This window comes from Rattus norvegicus, chromosome 3 (assembly GCF_036323735.1).
Source record: "Rattus norvegicus strain BN/NHsdMcwi chromosome 3, GRCr8, whole genome shotgun sequence".
NCBI classification, from domain to species: Eukaryota; Metazoa; Chordata; class Mammalia; order Rodentia; family Muridae; genus Rattus; species Rattus norvegicus.
Window position 1 is genome coordinate 139,102,731 of NC_086021.1, and position 12,145 is coordinate 139,114,875.

The following is a 12,145-nucleotide window of genomic DNA, read 5'->3' on the forward strand; positions in this document are numbered from 1 at the left end:
GAGATCCTGCAGTTTGGATGTATAAGACCATCCCCACTCCCTTCACATGCTCCAGCAGTTCATAGATGGGGTAGATGTTGGGGTGAGGCAACTCAAAGCCCTGGATGTGGGCCTCGGTGGTAGCTGAGCTGGTGAGCCCGCCAGCTCTCCTGCACCTGTGGTACCAGGTCTGGCTCTCCTGCCTCCCGCAGCCAGCAATAGATGGAGCCAGCTCTTCTGAGCTCATGCTGTGGGGGCCAGCTCTTCTGAGCTCATGCTGTGGGGGCCAGCTCTTCTGAGCTCATGCTGTGGGGGCCAGCTCTCCAGCACTGCTCTGGTGAGGGGTGGGGCCTTAGCTGAGACTTTTAGATGAGGTCTCCTAGTGTTGTGCTGTATCTTTCTGTTTATATATAGGGCAAATCCTGAGGCAGGAGCCTCAGGTCTTCTGGACCTTTCTACCAATGCTGGTTACTGTACAAACCTATTTAGAAAGCTTACACTGCTTAAGGCAGAGGAGAAATCTCCCACACTGAAAAGAAAACTAACCTTCTTTTTGCCATGCCAAGACTTCCCCGGGGTACCTGGTGGTCACCTGGAGTGATGGAGCTTTTGGGTCTCTAAGAGCAACACTCAGTGGAGCAGAGGCCCATCCTGTCTTCAGAGGGCGGGGACATGATCTCTAGTCCTGCTTTTCCTTCCCTTTCTTTCCATCCCTCCTTCCCCTCCCCTCTTCTTTCTCCTATGGTGAGAAGTTACTTTTCACTGCCTTGGTTCCTCATAGCACCCCCACCCCCCGCATGCATTTCCGCTTTATAGTCCTACCTTTAGGCCGCCATGTCATTGAGGAGGCCGTCGTTATCCACCTGGGGGAATATATGATTTGCCAGGGCAAATGTCATCAGTTAGGTTTGTTCTTGTCTCTGTAATCATTTCCTCTGGTGCTCTTGGACTGTCTTTATTTTATTCTTGTTGATGAGAAAACAAAAACAAAGACCTCCAGAACCCAAATAATAAAAGTTAATTTGTAGTGTCTGGAGTTTGGCTGTCTGGTGTAGTTTTCTTCTAACATCTGGAGTCCTAACTTGAGAAGTTTAAATAACCTTCAGTAAGCTTAGTCACGTATATAAAATCTATTTAAAAAGGCATTTTTGTTTTGTTCTGTTTTTTTTTTTTTCCTTCTTCTGTTTTTACCACGGCCTCATGTAGCCAGGGTTAGCCTAGAATTCACTATATAGCTAAGGCTGTCCTTGAACTTCTGATCCCCCCTGCCTCTATCTTCTAAGCACTGGGATTACAAACATAGATCATTCCTTCTTATCTTTTTGTAATTCACTTCAACATAAACCTTTTGTAATTTACCCGGATTGTGTGATTAATCATCTTTACTGATTAAATTTCATACATGTACAAGATGAGGTTTGTTTTCTCTCAGCTCACCCCTCCCCGTTTGTCTCTCTCCCACCTCCGCCTTTCTCCAGTACGGAGGGAGATGCACCTCTAGGCAAGTCTGCAAGGACAGTTCTGAAGGAGCAACTACGAGGAGATTTCCTCTTCAGGGCGGGTAGCCCCTTCTCACTGGGGCTTGGATATCAGGAGGTGTGAGAAAAACCACCTGGGCCTGCCTGCCCTCACTGTCAGGGAGATTGCTTCTTTCTCTGTTGTGACATCAGAATTGAGCTCCCTGGGGTCTAATGTGGCCCCAGGAACAGGGAGTGGGTGAGTAGGAATCAGAAGTGCTGAGGTACACAGTTCTGTGTGAGGAACACCTTCCAGCTTCTCAGTCTTTCTGGCATACAGGCACTTGTTGATTGGATAGCCCACGCCTATTAGTTGTAAGCTGTTGTAGTAAATCCCCTTTACAACACACACACCTACACTTTCCGTCAACTTGTTTTTCTTGCAGTGGCGTCAGTCTTCTGTCCTATCGTGTGTCCCATGCTGCTAAGCTTCTATGTGGCAGCCCCAAAGTGAGATGAGGCACTAGGACCAACTTTCTAAATGACAACCTTATAGCCTGCCTAGTTCCTTCACTAGCCTGCTCAGCCCAGGACCCTTCTTTGCCAAGTAAAGAGCATTGCTTGTTCTAAGGGGAGCTGTCCGGTCTCTTGTCCCAGCTTCTACCCGTTAGTGGCTGGCCTTACTCAAGATAGTTTCTTTATTTGAAACACACGTTGTGGCTCTCCGGGGACTTGAGAGATAGCTGACATGGATGTCTTTGTGTGTGTGTGTGTGTGTGTGTGTGTGTGTGTGTGTGTGTGTGGTGTGTGTGTGTATGTGTGTGTGTATGTGTGTGTGTATGTGTGTGGTGTGTGTGTATGTGTGTGTGGTGTGTGTGTGTGTGTGTGTGTATGTGTGTGTGTGTATATAGCCACTCAGCAACCCCCAACACACATTAAAGTTATTAATTTATTTACTCTGTGAGTTTGTTCGTTAAAGGACAACTTTTGGGTTTTGACTTTCTTCTATCAAACACATGAGTGAATGTATGGGTGATGGAGTTTGAAGATCATTAAGCTTAAGGGCAAGTGTGTTTCCCTACTGAGCCACCCTGACAGCTTCCCCCTACCCCCACCCCCACCCACCCCCACCCCACCTCCACCCTCTGCTTTTCCCCAGGCACTGGAGGCCTCTTCTCTTTCTTGCTCTTGGCTCTCCTCTAGGTTTGAGCATCTTCTTTCTGAGGTCCTGTCCTTACCAGAACTTTTGCTACTCCTATGCCCAAAGTTTCTGGGTTCTTGAAGACCCCCCATGCACTGTAAACTGCCCAATTCCACCGCTCTGTTAGAGGCTTTCTACAGGGTTTAGATCCGAGTCTACTGCTCTGATCCACTGATTTCCCAAGACAGTAGGAGTTCAGTGGTGCACACTGAGTTCATCCAGATCCAGAATGGGAACTGAGAATCACAAAGATGTTTATCTATTCTCCTTTTCCAGACCCTCTTGACTTAACAAACACTCCCTCTCCAATGGACACCACTCAGACTTACTTCCCTAAGGGTCCTCTCCTTGGCTGTCTAGTTCAAAAACGTAAACTTATCTGTCTGGAGGATGAGAGAAAACAGAAGAAAATTTATTCTTTTTCGTAATTGTTTTGGCCACAATAAACTTGTGGACAGCCTATATCCTGAGAATGATACTTTTGACTTTAAAAACCTTAAAGAAAATTTACGCAATGCTGTGACAAATGCTCTTGTGTAAGAGGATTTCTACACAAACTGGAAGTGCCCCTTTCTTTCCATGTTCTGAGTAACGGTCTCCGTTCTCGTTCCCCCATGTGCTCTGGAAACTGCTGTGCGGGAGCACTGCGCACTGTCTCATCCTTCCCGGCCCTTTCATGGGCTCCTGCCCCATCAACAGCTTTGAGAACCGAGGACCAAGGGATCCAAGGGAAGAGGAAAGGAGATCCAGGTGACAACTTTAGGTGTTCCTAGTTAGAATAGGGTTTCCTTCATCATCCTGTGGTAAGACATGAATGAGTTCCCCTGCCCTGGATTGAAATCATAAAATTCTCTACTCTTTGTTTTCTACAATGTCCCTTGTGCACACACTTTTGTGTCTGGCTGCAGAATGTTCCTTATTTCCTGGACTATGAAATGTCACTGCTCATGTCACTGCTTCTTCTCTACACACATTTCCACCTCTTACTACATCAGTGCCAACCTAACTCAGGTGCTTTTTGTCAAAAAGGGGGTTGCTCCCACTGAAAGCCCCTCTCCGGGGATTTCTCTTCCTTTCCCTGAGGGCTCGATCTTGCTTCAGTTGTTAGAATGACAGACAATTGAAGCTTTAATACCATCTCGTGACTTTATGAGTGTTAACCAACCAAACGTAGCCAATATTCTGCCCTCTGCTTCTAACCAGCTAGGTCCTAAGAGAATGACAGGACAACTCTCGAAGCGTTCTGTAGTTCTGGGAAGTCATCTATATTCTTGATCAGAGAGATTTGGAGACCCAGAGATTGGACTATAAACGATGTAGTCTGCAAAGAGCAGAGAGGAGGCCTAGAGGAAGTGCCTCATGTTTACAAAGGAATCTATGTGGTCAGCAAGACCTTGACTCATGTCAGCAGATGACCCAACCTAGAGAGGAAAGACTAAAAGAACCTAGTCCCAAAGACTAGCCATTAAAGTTCAGAGCCTTATCTGACCTTGACAATATCTAGTTAACGTTTTTGCCTTCTCCATGGTCTAAAACTCCCAACAGGGAAGCACAGTGGTAGAGTAAAATAATACAAAACAAGCCCTTCTAAGTTTTAAGAAAAGATGAAGAAGGGGTGTTACTACTTTTCCCCACCACATTCCAGCTTCTTCCGCTTTGCATATTAAAGGGCCTGATTTCCTGAAATCCATCTCAGTGTATCTCTTCACCAAACATGGATAGAATCTTTAATACTTCAAAACATGGTGCTGAATCCTTGCACTCAAGAGACCCCTTTCTAGTTGATTCATCCAGTCTAGAATGCCACATGAACTCATAGGACATCATCATGAACTCCCTTGACATCATCATAGGTTGAAGAAGGAGGGGACCTTGACCTAAGACTCCAAGATGCTCCAATTCTGCAAGGAAGGATCCAGAACTAAATTCTATCATATGCCACTCTCCTTTAATCCCTGTTCTATACATCCATTCTTTTCCTGCCTGCCCTTCTGCCTGCCTGCCTTTCCACCTGCCTGCCTGCCCACCTGCCTGCCTTCCTTCTTTTTTTTTTTTTTTTTTTTTCCGGAGCTGGGGACCGAACCCAGGGCCTTGTGCTTCCTAGGTAAGCGCTCTACCACTGAGCTAAATCCCCAGCCCCCTGCCTTCCTTCTTTAATACAATCAAAACAGTTGGAATGTTTGATCACACGTGATGCCCTGTAGAGGGGGATCAGTCACTCTGTATATGATATCTAGTACAATGGCTCTCAACCTGTGGGTCGCAATCCCTTTGGCAAACCTCTATCTCCAAAAGTATTTACATTATGATTCATAACAATAGCAACATTGTAACAGTAGCAGCAAAAATAATTGTAATGGTCTTAGGCAGGGCTGCTCCATGGGATCAGCTTCCTAAGTGATGGCTTTACATCCCATTGAGTACCTCCATGGACGACTAATCCATGAAGCTCAGAGACTCCCACCCTCTAGTCTGTATAAGCCCTTTCCTTTGCTCTGTAGTGGGTGTTGGCTCTCCTATCCCGGCTTCGCCCACAGTTAGTGGCTGCTGTTACTACAGGATATTTTACCTGAACTCCATCTCTTCATGTCTCTACTGAATCTGGAAAGAATCTATTGTTTACAACACAATCTATTCCTTTTGTTCCTCTAGAGAATCCTGACTAATGCACAAACCTTTTGTGATGATTTTTGGTTTTGTCTTTGGTCTTAGTTTTATTTTGAAGTAATCCTTAGAACAAAATTACTATTTGAAATTCTTTTTAAATCTAGAATCGTTTGCTTTGATTTCACCTTGATGAAAGATATATTTGATATCTATAACTTTCTATATCTTTCTGTTCCTTTAAACATTTTATTACAGCATGTGTGCGTGCGTGTGCGTGTGTGCGTGTGTGTGTGCGCGTGTGTGTGTGTACCCATGTATAAGTGCCTTTATTGGATTAGCCATTTTGCTGGCATTCCACTTCTTTCCTCCTGTATTTATTTTCTCTTCAAACACATTTAGAAAGGATTTTCCTCCCTTTACTAAAATACTGTGCTCCAGTTAAACCCCAAGGAGCTATTTCTGAACCAGGCAAAAGATCAACAGTCCTGTAGATAGTTTTATTTATTTTTGAATTTTGTGTATATTAGTATTTAAGGTAAATGGAGAGAGAGAGAGAGAGAGACAAAGATGGGGAATTAGATAACACAAAACAGCCTCCTGTCTCAAGAGATTGAGACAACAGAGACTCTGCAAGCCAGGCCAAACTCTGAAACAAGAGTATAGAGAAATGAAAAAGACAAAGAGAAACTCATCAAGGCAAGACAGTAGGAGACTGGGGCCATCTTGCTAAATGACAATGTTATAGAAAGAAGGAAGATTAGTATAGGAGGTGGAGCTCCACACAGGATATCGGAAGCAATTGGTCAGCCGGTGGGATCTTGTGTAGCTGCTTGGTTCCTTCCTTCTCCAGTCCCTCTCTGGATTATATTGTTTTTCACTAGTACAGTTCTTCCCTTAGAAGTATCCAGTGATGTACCTGTGCAAGGTTCCCTTCGAGATAATCGACCAAGAGTCCCAGCTAAACTCCAAGATAGCTTAGGATGTTTACAGACGATGAGGCTCTGAAAACTTTTCCCCCAAATTAAGTGTAATCTTACTCAAAAACAAGAAATAAATAGGCCATCCAGTAGGACATAAACCAAGCATGGCTAGTGCATTCATGGGAAATAGAAGATTCTGTTATCCCAAACCGGGACTCCATGAGCACACTTCCCCTTACATCCTGTCCAGAATTGTATTGATCATTTTAGCTTCAAAAGAGGTTGGGAAAATGGAACCTGTGTGAAAACCTATGAGTTGACTGGAGTTGGCTGACCTGGTGGCTGTGAAGAGCCATTGCTTGAGCTGGGCCAGGCAGGTGATCCAGCTGTGGCCATAATACTGTTGGGGTCAGTGCATTGTTTTCAGATGTTCTCGTCTGGGGTTTCTAGGGAAGTCCTAGGGTTGTATCACTAGATTACCTTTCTACAGGATTCCTAGTGGTAGGGCTTCTGTAGATTTCCTGGAAGGGACTGGTCAGCAGCTAGCGTCTCCATTGCTTTGCGAATGGCAGCAGCATATAGGGACCCAAGGAGTCTAATGGCGGGGAGGTGGATACAGGAGATGACCAACAACTGGTCTGGTGATGTAATATTCTTTTCCCCTTGTCACTCTATTATGACCAACTACTCTCATACATACCTCCTAAGCGACCATCTTACTCAGAAGTCCTTTCTCTCTGCTCTTATTCAATAGAGTGATGTCTTAGCTAAAAATATGGATGGACTCATGGCTAGTGAGAGAAACCAATGGCTAGTGAGAGAGATCAAAGGGAAAGGAATCAAATTATTCCAAACTGCAAGTGGTAGGATTCTATACTCAAGAAGTCTAAAGACTCCAGCAGAAAATGCTTAAAATTAATAAACATTTTCCGTAAAGTGTCAGGATATAAAGTCACATATCCAAACAATAGCTTTTCTAATATACTCACATGCCTGTGCCTAATTAGCTCTCCTATATACTCTAGAGTTCCTATATACTGATATACCTGTATAGTGATTCTTGGGGTCCAGGAATTGCCTCACAAAACACAGGGACACTGATCAAAGTCAGACAGGGGTAGTTTATTGAGCATATGCCCCAGGACTGGTCAACCAGAACCATGACCCAGATTTGGGAACTGAACCATGACCAGGAATTAAGATCTTACATGGTTTTTAAGTCCCAAATCCACAAGCATCTGTACCAAGTTACTTCACCAGTCAGGATTCAGGGATAGGTGATTTCTTTAGGAACGTGTCTTTGTTGTACACTTATCTTGCTCCCATTGGTTGGGGGGTATTCAATTGTGGCAAGAGACTTGCCTTGTTTAAAATTCATGTCCTAACTTGCCAACCAGGATGTCATTTACCCACACACATGTCTCTTTCTACTAAGTAGGATGTCAGTTCCCAGAGAGGTCTTGGGAACTTAAACTTTACTAAACCACTACTCAAAATGGAAGTCTTGTGTTAGTGTCTATCCCAGAGGTAGCTTATAGGTCCAGGTTATTGGATGGTTGGTTTGGGTCCAGGCTTATTGTGGGTAACTACACAAAACAGTTCTATTAACTTCTGCTATGATTGGTTTCCAAGGGCACAGAACATAACAGAATATGTAATCAATCATGGCACTAGAAAGTTTCCTAGTAACAGCAGAAACATATGAGAAAGTTTTCTTATAATGGCAGGCTAGCCAGGTAACAATTACCTAGGCCTTAACATTCCATTTAGGTCTTAATATTTTATCTAGGTCTTAACAGTGATAGGAAATAAATAATAACAAACATAGTATGAAATCAAGAAAGCAATATATTCACAACAGCTTCAGAATAAAACCTAAGGGGCTTAGTGGCTAAGAGCATGGACTGCTCTTACAGAGGACCTAGATTTAGTTCCTAGCTTACATGTGCAGGGTGGCTTACAGTTTTCCAAACTCCAGCTTCAGGGATCTGATGTCTTCTGCTGGACTCTGTGGGCACCTACACTTACAAATTTACATACCAACCCTGACTACACACATGCACATAATTAAAAGTCAAGTGAATCTTTCAAGACATGATTAACATGAAAGTTTTACTACATTTAATTTGCTATAGACCAAGTTTGAATGACATTTATTTCACCAGTGTCTGGTGAGAGATGCCAATGGCTAGAGAGAAGGACTAATTTTAGTGAGTGAGCTCAATTGCTTTCGAGAGAGGACGTGGGCTAGCAAGCACATGATAAGATACTCAGCATCGTTTGCGGTCACGGAAATGAAAATGAAAGCAGGTGAGTAATCATATTCACAATGAAAAGTTAGGAAGTGACAAGCATTGCTGAAGATGAACAGAAATTGGAGCCCTCATACACTGCTGAGCAACCATTTTGGATAATAACTAGTAGTTTCCTAAGTAGTTACACCATGGATAGCATTAACATAGGATTCCACAATTCCACTCTGGGCATAAGCAAGAAAAACGAAAATACATGTTCAGGCAGTGATCCGGACCTGGGGATGTTTGGGGTGGGGTGGGGTGGGGATGACAGGGGGTGACGTGGGGTGGGGATTTTCTTTCCGTTGCTCTGATGAATCACTGACCAAATGCAACGCAGGGAACAATTTACTTGACTTCTGCTTCCAGGTGACAGTTTGTCATTGAGGGAAGTCAAGGCAGGGCTGAGGCAGGGCTGAGACAGAAACCATAGAGGGGCGTGCTTAATGGCTCATCCACAGACCCATGCTCAGCTAGCTTCCTCATACAGTTCAGGAATACCTGCCCAGGCAGGGGTGTGGCTCACTGTGGGCCGCACTCTCTTCCATCTATTAATAAACAGGGCGCTCCCCCACAATCATATCCACAAGCCAATCTTATCTGGGCAATCTCTCAATTGACACTCCTTTCCCAGGTGACTCTAGGCTGTGCCAAGTTTACAGTTAAAGCTAACTAGGGCAGATGGAGGGAGGCTTCTGTAATCGTGGGAGCTGTCAATCAGCCCAGGCTGCCTTAGGTCCTTCCTCTGCTGCTCCAAGTGGTAGCCATCAGAATTGAGCCCCTCATCCACAGGTCTCAGTCACCAGTAGGGTTGATTACACCTGAGCCTGACACTGTAGGTCTGTGGTGGCCTGAGAAGGCCCCTTTCTCTGAGTCTGGAGACTGTACTTGGAGGGCCTCATCAGATACCTGTAGTTTCCAGAAGATCCTGGGTTTTGAGAGCTGAGTACACAGATGCGTGTGAGAGTGGGCAGGGACTCTGGGGTCCTAAAAACCTTAAGGACTCAAAGAAGCACCCTTCTAGAAGAGACAGGGCTTTGGGACATCAATGTGACAGTTGCCTTCATGTTGCTTCTGCATCTTCCCCCCCCCCCCAACCCCGCTTCTGCATCTTTAATAATAGAAAGTATTTTGTACCACTGATCTAAGCCCTCCCAACTTAGTTCAGTTGCTTCTCTCGTAAACCCGAAGAAATAAATCCTGGTGGCTTTTCCTCTTAGGGGCTTGCTCTATACCCCAAAATCCTAACCCCAATTACTCAGAATACGAAGTGTTTGGGAGACAGGGTTTTAGAAGTAAGCCCTCTCCAAGACAGTATGGTTGGCGTCCGTGTAAGAAATCTGGATGTGGACATGCAGCGGGACCATGTGAAGTCACAGGAGGGAGGAAAGTGGCCATCCAAAAACCAAAACACAGCTCCAGACAAGCCAACTCAGTAGCAATTGCCTTTGACTTCAGAATTTCAAGAAAGCAAACTTCGGCCGCCTGTGCTGACTGGCCTGTCGTCAAACTGACACAGCTGATGCTCTCCTTGTCACGTAGTTAATGTGGCTAATAGGCCACAGAGCAAGCCTTCAGGACCGAAACCATCATGGAAGGTTTATTTAAGAAGGGGATGACAGGCTTTCTGAAAGGAGATGTCAGTTGAGGAACTGCGATATCAGATCGGCCTGTAGGCAAGTCTGCAGGGCCTTTTCTTGAATCATGATTAATGCAGCAGGGCCTAGCCTACCGTAGTTAATGCCACCCCTGAACAAGGTAGTCCTGGATAAGAAAGAAGGGAGGACAGGCTAGTAAGCAGCACGCCTCCATGGCCTCGCATCAACTCCTGCCTCCAGGTTCCTGCCTTGACTTCCCTCAGTGATGGGCTGTGACTTGTAACTCTCCTTCTCAGGCTGCTTTTGGCTGTGGTGTTTACCGCAGCATTGGAAAGCAAATTAAGACGTCCCCCATTTGTGGTACTTTGTTATGGTCACCCTAGTGAACTAACCTAACATCACAGATGACGTAGAGAAACTTGGGTGTGGCCAGGCTCTTGCTTGCAGAGGTGCTGACAAACGGTGAGGAAGGCGGTAGTTGTAGATTGCAACTCTCCACAGAGCTGGAAGGCTGACTAAGCAGCAGTTGAGACCGGGTAGAGCAGGTGCACCAGCCCTGTATAAAATAGCAAAATGTGTCCCAGGCTTCACAGACTATAATTTCAATGGTTTTGGATTTGGGGGGGCCTTTATGTGCAAGACCACAACTCAGGATTGGTTCAGTCTACTGAGAGGCACTGTTCACTCTTTTCAGGAGGTCTAAGAGATCATCAATGCAGGAGTAGTGTCGCCCCCTTCTTAAATAAATCCTCTAAGATGTTTTTTTTTTTCGGAGCTGGGGACCGAACCCAGGGCCTTGCGCTTCCTAGGCAAGCGCTCTAACACTGAGCTAAATCCCCAACCCCTCTAAGATGGTTTTAATCCACGAAGGCCTTGTTCTGCTGCCTATTACCCACATTAACTATGTTACAAGGAGAGTAAGAAGGTCTGTAGGGTCCCACTGGTGAATCTGGCTGTTAAACCACAAAGACTTAATTTATTACCCACTGGATTAAAGACCTACACCCTCTCTGGGATGTTTTAAAGACCACAGGGGCCACTACAGCTGGGAACTTAGGCAGTCAGTGGTTTGGACGGTTAAGGTGAGGTATACCTATTTCCCTCTGATTTAGAAGTTCCATAAGATTCTAAGGGGTGCTGCTTTTGCTATTTGGTTTTGTTTCCTGGAGACGAGTTTTTACCATAGCTCATTATGTAGCCTAGGATGGCTTTAAACTCATCATCTTCTGGGATTTGCCTCTCCGGGGCTGCAATTACAACTGTGCACTATGTCTGGCTTGGGTACAGTCCTGGCTAGTTTTATGTCAACCTGACACAATCTAGAGTCATCTAAAAGGAGGCATCCTCAACTCAGAAAATGTTTCCATAAGATCCAGCTGTAGGACATTTTTTTTTCTTTTTTTTCTTTTATTAACTTGAGTATTTCTTATATACATTTCAAGTGTTATTCCCTTTCCCGGTTTCTGGGCAAACATCCCCCTCCCCCCTCCCCTTCCTTATGGGTGTTCCCCTCCCAACCCTCCCCCCATTGCCGCCCTCCCCCCATAGTCTAGTTCACTGGGGGTTCAGTCTTAGCAGGACCCAGGGCTTCCCCTTCCACTGGTGCTCTTACTAGGATATTCATTGCTACCTATGGGGTCAGAGTCCAGGGTCAGTCCATGTATAGTCTTTAGGTATGGCTTAGTCCCTGGAAGCTCTGGTTGCTTGACATTGTTGTACTTTTGGGGTCTCGAGCCCCTTCAAGCTCTTCCAGTTCTTTCTCTGATTCCTTCAACGGGGGACCTATTCTCAGTTCAGTGGTTTGCTGCTGGCATTCGCCTCTGTATTTGCTGTATTCTGGCTGTGTCTCTCAGGAGCGATCTACATCCGGCTCCTGTCGGCCTGCACTTCTTTGCTTCATCCATCTTGTCTAATTGGGTGGCTGTATATGTGTGGGCCACATGTGGGGCAGGCTCTGAATGGGTGTTCCTTCAGTCTCTGTTTTAATCTTTGCCTCTCCCTTCCCTGCCAAGGGTATTCTTTTTCCTCATTTAAAGAAGGAGTGAAGCATTCACCTTTTGATCATCCGTCTTGAGTTTCGTTTGTTCTA